We start from the raw sequence: 8917 nt of genomic DNA on the forward strand, positions 1-8917 counted from the left end.
CCTGCTTTCAGGTGATTTTCTTTGTTAACTTGACATTTCTGGCAATGCAAAACATATTCTTGAACAAAGCCATGTAAGCATGGCCAGTAAAACTGTTGTCGTACGAGAGCATAAGCCTTTCTAATACCCGGGTGCCCTACACTTGGACTCTCATGACAATCATAAATAATTTGGCACTGAATGTCTGTGTCCGTCGATACACAAACACTCCCCTTATGGAGTAGGTACTGACACCGGGTTCGCCGCACCGCCCTCTAGCCCGGCCTGAGAATTTAAAGTTCTCGATTTTCGAAGCCAAGAAACGCGTGAATCAACCATTCGGGGAGCCGGAGGTAAAGAAAACCACAAAAAAAGTATTTTTTCTTAGTCTCACTACCGCCAAACCCCAAAGGGCGCATAAAATATCATGGACCTCTCTATCCCTATAGCGGGCCACCATTTTTTTCCAAAATCTCTCTCTTTCTCTTTTATTATTTTTCCACACTCTCTCTCTTACCCCCCCCCCCCCCTTCGCTTGTCTTTCTCCCTCTGATGGGACGCCACACCTCACCCCTTCCACTTCCCTCTCGTCCACACTCCCTCGACCTCACTCTCCCCTCCCTCTCTCCCATCTTCTTTTCTTCCCACTGGTGGGCCGCGTTCCCTCTCTCTCTCACTATCTTCAACCCCCTCTCACTCACACACTCTTTCTCTCTCTTCCCCTCGATGTAGGAACCCGCCATGCACCATAATATTCTCTCTCTCTCTCTCTCTCTCTCTCTCTCTCTCTCTCTCTCTCTCTCTCTCTCTCTCTCTCTCTCTCTCTCTCTCTCTCTCTCTCTCTCTCTCTCTTTTCCCTCTCTTCTCTCTCTCTCGCCTCTCTCTCTCTCTCTCTCTCTCTCTCTCTCTCTCTCTCTCTCTCTCTCTCTCTCTCTCTCTCTCTCTCTCTCTCTCTCTCTCTCTCTCTCTCTCTCTCTCTCTATTATCCCACCCTGTTGACCCTCAATAACTCCCCCCCCCCCCCCCTTCCTCGCTTGCTGTCGGCTAGGAGATGGTCCGGGGCCCCTCTCTCTCTCTCTTCCTCTCGTGCACTCTCTGGACCAGCCCGAAGGCTAAGCAGTAAAATAGCTCTCTCTCTCTCTCTCTCTCTCTCTCTCTCTCTCTCTCTCTCTCTCTCTAATAACCTCCACCCACACACACACACACACACACACTCACACACTCCCCTCGTGAGCTCACCATCACCCTCCCTCTCTCTCTCTCTCTAATAACCTCCACCCACACACACACACACACACACACACTCACACACTCCCCTCGTGAGCTCACCATCACCCTCCCTCTCTCTCTCTCTCTAATAACCTCCACCCACACACACACACACACTCTCTCACACACTCCCCTCGTGAGTTCACCATCACCCTCCCTCTCTCGCATGCTCTCGGTCTGTGCAGGCGCAGCATAATGGGCCGTTTCTCTCTCTCTTAAACACACACACACACACACTCACTATACACACACATATTCACACACACCCTCCCCTCCCCTCATCCCCGCACCCGCGTTCTCTCCCCCCCCCCCTCAAACTCGTTCTCCCTCTCTGATTCCCTACGCAGAAGCACGTAAATATATATATATATATATATATAAAATTTATAAAACTACCCCCCCTGCTCTCGTTCCCACGCACCGAACCCTCTATACATACACATACGCACACATATACATACAAATATGCACACACACACAACACATAAACACAATCACGCACTCGCTGATATACACAAACGTCTACACAAACTCACCCATAGACACACCGAACACGCACGCATATACGCACAATCATTAGGAAAAATATGAACCCTCTAGGGGCCCTTTGGGATTAAGGTTAATTAGAGGCCAGCCAATGAGAAGAGGGTGGTGGACACACTCTATGCCCTCAAAAATGTAGGGGGACAAAGTAGTCTTACACTTTTTAAATGGGCTCTTACCTAGTGAGAAGGTGGGGTGGGGGGGGGGGGGGGGGTGGGGGGGTGGGTGGGCCATATGGAACCTTCAACTTCCCTCCTTTTTTATCCGGTTTTGAAAAAATCCCAAAAATTTGAAATTTTTCAAAAATTTCAAAACTCAAATTTCATCTTCTAAAAACCCCCCTAAAACTATTTTATGATCAAAAAAGCATTTTTTGATCTCAAAAAGTCAAAACGTGCATCCAAAAACCCTAAAATTCAAAAATTTTTAAAAACTTTTAAAAAATCTTTCTTTGCTTTCCAGAGCTCCCCCAAAATTAGTTATTAGGCAAAAAGAGATTTTCTCTCTCTAGAACCCCTTTTCCAACCCCTCCTTGGTTGCAACCATCACACTCATCCTCTACTCCAACACTGTCTCTCTTTACACCATCTCCATTGCTGCAGCAAGGAAGCTCGTCTCTCCTCCCCTACCACCTTCCATTGCCACACCAAGCAAGGCTTATCTACCTTCTCCTCCGAGTGCCACACCAAGCAAGGGTTGTCCACCTTCTCCTCCCATTGCCACAAGGATTGACCATTTTCTCATATCACTTTATCACACCTACATTGTAGTAACAAGCAAGGTTCTTCTCCTCCTCCTAGTTTGCTTTGCTCAACCATGGCCAACTCTACTTCGCAAAGGCGACCAAAGGATGAGGTCACAGCACTTGCATGCCACAACACTAGAGGTGTAGATGATGAGTGGGTGCCACAAGAGTTCACCAAAGGTGCTTGGGTATACATGCAACCATCTGCTGTTGGCCCTCATCGTGTGCGGAATCGTGCAAACTTGGATCTTCATTGGAAAGGAAAGCTCCTTGGCTTCAAGAACCGCAAAGACAAGGGGACCATAGCCATTGTGCAACATGTTTTCTCAATGTCAACCATGCACTTGCAACAACCACCTCGATTTCCAACACATTGTAAGTACATGTTTTGAGAATACAAAGCTAGGTGTGAAATCACAGTGTAATGTTATTATGAATTCATACTTAACATTTGTCATGCATTTATAGTCATATTTCCATCCACGTTGGTGGAGGAGCAGCCACTACATAGTCTCTCGGGCACATTCAATGCTATACATGCGGATATTGGAGCAATAATGTTCCCGCATCTTTGCCCAACCAAACTAATTCAAAGAAGGATTTTCTTCTATTCTCACTCCTATATTGTCCCTACTTCTACACAAGCATTTGGAACGCTTGAACCCATCAAAGTAACTTCCTTATTAAGTATGGAGTGGCCGGTCCCAGATTTGTGGTCGGTAGCATCTTTCAAGCAAAAGATGATAATGGATGTCCAAAACTCTTTGAAATACTCTAAAGCTTCTAGGTCTGTGGGCTTGAGTTAGTGTTTGTCTATTCATTGTTTTGTGCACATTTTTAAAGAGTTTGGATTTGTGGAGACTACCACAATGCTTGTATGTAAAGATGCGCATTACGAGGAATTAGGAAGGCTTTTAGAAGAGGACTGGGGTTTTTTGGAGGGCATGCACAACGGGGACCGGTACCGTTGTAAGGTTGGAGCTTCAGGTATTGGAATGCGCTATTTGAAATCCCGCACCTCCTTGTACATACGATTTCACTATGATCGTTGGATGTGCAAGCTTGGAGTGTGGACTCCCTTACAGAGTGTAGACGGCGCTATTGCAAGCTTTGACATGCCCAACGATGCTTTGGAGGCAGTCCAAGTGAACAAGCATTGGACTCTCAGTAATGTTCGAGAACATTTGGTTATTATGGGTTTTGAGGCCCTTCAACAAGCACAATTTCGTTTACAAGGTCACAAGGTGAGAATCCTTCCACCACATTTTCAATACATCATGGTTTGTCGATCATTAGATGCTTATTGTAATGAATGTCCGCAGATTGGGAAGAGAATGGAAGACAAATTGAAGGTCGAGGAGGACTGGGGGATAGATGGAACTATGCTATCAATCTTATAACTTTGTAACTCTTGCAATTTTCATATTGATCCCCGTTGTAATTAACATGATTTGCTTCGGCAAATCATGCCTTTGAATATAATTTTTTGTATTGGGATGAGAAATCATTTTTTGGTGAAAGTGCCTTTTTTTTTAATGTCTTAAAAAAAGGGTACATTATAAAAGGGGGGCCACCTAACTCATTCACTATTTTCACTTTTGCAACTCCTGAGCTCCTCCACTCTCTATCCACACCCTAGGCTAAACATGGATACTGCCACAGCCTCTGCATCTGTACCCACATCCACCCCTTTGTCACGCTTCATCCTCTTCCTCGAGGACACCAAATACAAAGGGAAGTTGGACCTCCACACCTTTTTTACTCGTCTCCCTGACCTTGACGCCACAGTTGCCCTTCACATGGATGCATTTGAGGAGATTTCTGCGTTCATGGAGGAGAACATCATAAAATATTCTGTATCTATCCCCCCACATGCAGGGATCTGGGTGCCTTGCGATCTTTTGCGCTATATACACAAAGGTGATCGCCCATTCGCCAAGCGGTTGCAACGATTCCAAGAAATTGCAACCAATGCAGGCCATTACTTGGACGAGCAAGCCCCTGGGGTGTCAGCGCTCAAGAAGCGCAAGTTGGGGGTGGAGTACCTTTCTCGGCTCGCAACATTTATCTTCTTGGTGAGCAAGGAGCCTGATTTGGAGGAGCTCCGCTTACCACACCTTCAAGTTGGGTCCTTTATCAAGGACACCAAGGAGCAGCAGGTTATCCCCATGAACCCTGCAGCGGAAGGAAAAGCACACCAGCTCGAGTACCCTAGGGGTCTTGAGGAAGTGGTTGAGAAATCCATAGTTGCGGCTGGCCCTAGTGACACTCCAGTGCCACTACCATTGACGGATGTGGCTATCCCAGAGGTAGAAATTAGCCGCTTCTCCTCAGTGTTAGTGGATGGGGAGGAGTTTGTGTTCCTGCATGATTTGGAAAAAGCATTTGGCCTGCGCATGAATGAATGCTTGAGCGTGCTATGCAACAGCAGCAAATGTCCCTTAGACAATACGCCAGATGCCCTAGAAAGCAAGCTCTTGCTAGATGGGGACTCTGTTGCTGACACTATTGCAGTTGTATGTGCGTAGGTCCTGGTAGCAGAGCAGTTGCACGTGGCTGATGAAGATTTCCAAGCCATGCAAGCCAAGGTTGAGGCTGCTAGGATGCCTATGCCATTATGCAACCTCCCATCTGATGATCCAAAGCTTGTATCTGTGGTGCATGGGACCATTGACTTGGATGCAAAGGACAACAGGGAGGAGGATGACAAGGAGCAGGAGGTAAACTGTATCCTAATTTTCATGTTACTATTTTATCCTTCGTTGTCTTTTTTCTCAACCTTCATCGGTTTATGACAGGATGTTGTGGAGGTTGATGATTTTGCTGCAAGGACGAGTGGCAAGCGGACGGGCTTTGGACCTCAAGCTTCCCTTGCGCATTACCTCGGACAACTCCCCCCTAGCGATGTGGCCATTATCCATAATGAATTTACTCCCCAAGCCCATTTTATGACTTGGTCGTTAAAAGCTTTGAGCAAGTTTTTGTGTTTGAGTACCATTGCTCAAACTGCGCATCAAGTGTTCCTAGTGCGTAGATCCCTTGTATGCACAGCGTTTGGCACTGGCTTTCGTGGTAAAGTGCTTGCCCAGATAGGGATACATGCTTCCATTGGCTCAACTGACCCAAATGCCATAGCGCAGTCCCTCTTGATTGGGTAGTTGCCTTACGCGCAAAATAGGCGCCAGGAAATGGTCAAAAAAATTCTGAACTCCTCACATACATGATGTAAAATCACCGTGCTAGAAGGAATAAAAAATATTTGAAATTGTCTCTCTATATTGCAAATTATTTTCAATCTGATTTGTCAATCTTGAAAATTGTTTCAATTGGTGATATGAATTGTTTTTTGACTTTGTTATTTCAAGGTATGTAATTGCAGTCAATTTCAGTATAATTGTGATTTTTAAGTACCCTAGGGAGCTAGATTAGCCTATAAGGGGCAAAAAATGCCTGGCCACAAGGGCGCGCAAATGGCCCATCCATCAGTTTTGGATGGGCCATTTGCGCGCCCTTGTGGCCAGGCATTTTTTTGCCCCTTATAGGCCAATCTACCCCCTAGGGTACTTAAAAAGCACAAATTTATTGCAATGGATTGGTTTTGCATCATTCATTTAAATGCAACCTTTTTATGGCAATTCCAGTATATGTTCACACTCAAGGACACTAGAAAAGCTCAAATCAATTATGAAATGAAGTTTCCAGCAAACTATCACTTGCTTTAGCTCCACCTACTACACCCTTGCACCAAAAAGTCAAATTACATTGGACACTTGGTTTCACAATATGTTATTTGTTTTGATATCCTATAAGGAATTCAAAGCTTGAAATGACCAAAAAAAGGTGTCCATAAGGATCCATATAAAATATTGATGCAAAACCAATAGGTTTTAGTAAACTTGGTTATTTTAAGTACCCTTGGGGGTAGATAAGCCTACAAGGGGCAGAAAAAGGCCTGGCCATAAGGGCGCGCAAATGGCCCATCCATCAGTTTTGGATGGGCCATTTGCGCGCCCTTGTGGCCAGGCCTTTTTCTGCCCCTTGTAGTCTTATCTACCCCTAAGGGTACTTAAAATGCACAAATTTACTGAAATTGACTACAATTACATACAGGACTTGAAATTACAAAGATAATAGACAGAGTAGACCCAACTGTTGATCATATTGTCATTGGAAAGTCAAATCATTACAAAGATAAGGGTGTGCAATACAAAAAGAGGGGTAACTTCGGCTAATACTCGAAGTCTCGTCGCAATCATCGTGCAAGCTGCATATCTTTTGGCTGTATTGTCACTCGCTTTGCATGAATGGCACATAGGTTGGTATCTTCCAACACTGAAATGATGTGGGCCTCTGCAGCTTCTTGAATAGCCTCTAGCGCTACTGCTTGCATTCTATACTGATTTCCATAGCTTTGAAGCACTTCCTTCACAGTGCGAGCAAAGGGGGCGCGTCGAATCAAGAGCTCCGTCGTCTTCTGGTAGTGGCGGATTTCTGCAAATGCCCTTGCTATTTTTCGGCGCCGCTGCGGTTGTCTTGGGGACACTTGCACATTTGCTGGCGGGCGGCGTGAAGGCTTCTTGAAAAACTTAGACTTGCGTCTGTTTACATGCTTAGGGGCTGGTTCTGCAGCCTGTTCTGATTCTTCCTCTTCCCTTGGTTGCCGATCTTGTCATGTGGGGAGAGCTCCCTTGCCTTGAGGCAATGTCTTCCCCCCAACGGCCACCCGGTGTGTGCGCGGTATTTTTTCTCGCAGCCATGGTGGCTCACTCTCTGATTCGGTGTCTGTATTGACCACCCGAGTCCTGGATGGTCCTGCTTGTGATTGGGGGCACGACGGCTGCTCCCTATCGGACTCTGATGTTTGCTGGCCCTCTCCTTCTCTCCAGCGCTGGGCATGTTGCTTCATTCTCTTTCTAGGTGTTATATCTTGAGGAGATAGAGATTCAAAAGTCCTTGATGACTCTCGTGCCCTACCACCATGCCCACTACCAGAAGAGTTCCTGGAACGGCCAGGTGTTCGTGGCCGTTTTCTTGTGCCTTTAAGCCATGACGGCTTCTCACATCCTTGGAGGGTGTTTTTGTTGGCAGGCGGATGCTCTTTCGCGGTTTGTTTGGTGCGCACCATTTCGTTGGTAAGAGCTCACCTGTTCTTAAGAAATGAGTGATTTATGAGAGCATGCAATATTTATAAGGGCCCATTTAGAAAGGGCCCTGTTCACACTAATTTTTTTAAAAGAAGTATTATTTTTTAAATAAACATGTCGCTAAGAGTTGGACCCTGCGTTCACGTTTAGTGACTCGCGCAGTATCCACTTTGATCCTTGTCGCACTCTGCATCGCCGCCATGCAGCATGCTTGGTGGGACCTTGCGACATTTGCCACTTGTTTCTATGCTCTTGACGACTCCATTTGTGCACTTCAATAGCAATCTTGGATTGTCGCGCACGCTCCATTGTGAGCTTACGAGCAAATGTTGTGGGAAAAAACCAGTTGAACATCTCCTCCAAATAATTGGATTGCACCATTCCACCACCATGTCGAGTATTTTTGAAGTACACTCCCCTTGCTCGATAATGGGACTTCTCCATGCCTTGAGTGCTAAAAATTTCAAGCGATCCATACTTGTGCATAAAAAATGCACCATGCGCAAACAAGATATGTTGTTCACATGAGCAAACGATCCACATTAGTAAATAAAAACAATCCCTTGTAATGAATACACCATGAATGACTTACCATGTAATGTGTGATGTTATTTTCACCCCAAGAAAGGGTGAAGACCTTGGTAAAATCCGCCAAAGCTTCTTGAAATGATTGTCGTTGTTCTTATGTTGTGCTGTTAAGGCTCATAAGCTTGACCATTTTATCAAAATGGGCCCAAACTTGCTTGCGCTTGTTTGCAAGCTCGCCATTTGAATCATTGTCAGTAGTAGCTTTGCATAACTCCTTCCAAAGCTCCCAAAGGTTACCTGCCTGCTAGTTGAAGCTGCTTTGAGCATCATATCGACTTGGCTTTCCTTGGGAAACTTTCTTCAAAAAGTGTCTAGCTTTTTGTCCACTCATTGACACTTGTTGAGCAATTTCATGGGCCTCCCCTGTGTTCTTTGCAGCAACTATAGACACATTTCCACCGTGACAGCCAATGGAATTCAAGAGTACCTCCACTCTTTCGATTTCTTCGGGACTTTTCCAACGGTTTCATTGTGAAAGCATAGTCAATGTGGAGCTTCAATAGCCTATCAAAAATACGCATGAATGCGTGTAATGTACAAAAATGTACATTCGATAGAGGAAATCAAAAGATTGGATTCCAAGTGTGGTCCTTTTGATCACGGTCTGGGGCATTGAGCATGGGACATCTCAGAATAGACGCTTCCCATT

This window comes from Adiantum capillus-veneris, chromosome 17 (assembly GCF_014529385.1).
Source record: "Adiantum capillus-veneris isolate H3 chromosome 17, ASM1452938v2, whole genome shotgun sequence".
NCBI classification, from domain to species: domain Eukaryota; kingdom Viridiplantae; phylum Streptophyta; class Polypodiopsida; order Polypodiales; family Pteridaceae; genus Adiantum; species Adiantum capillus-veneris.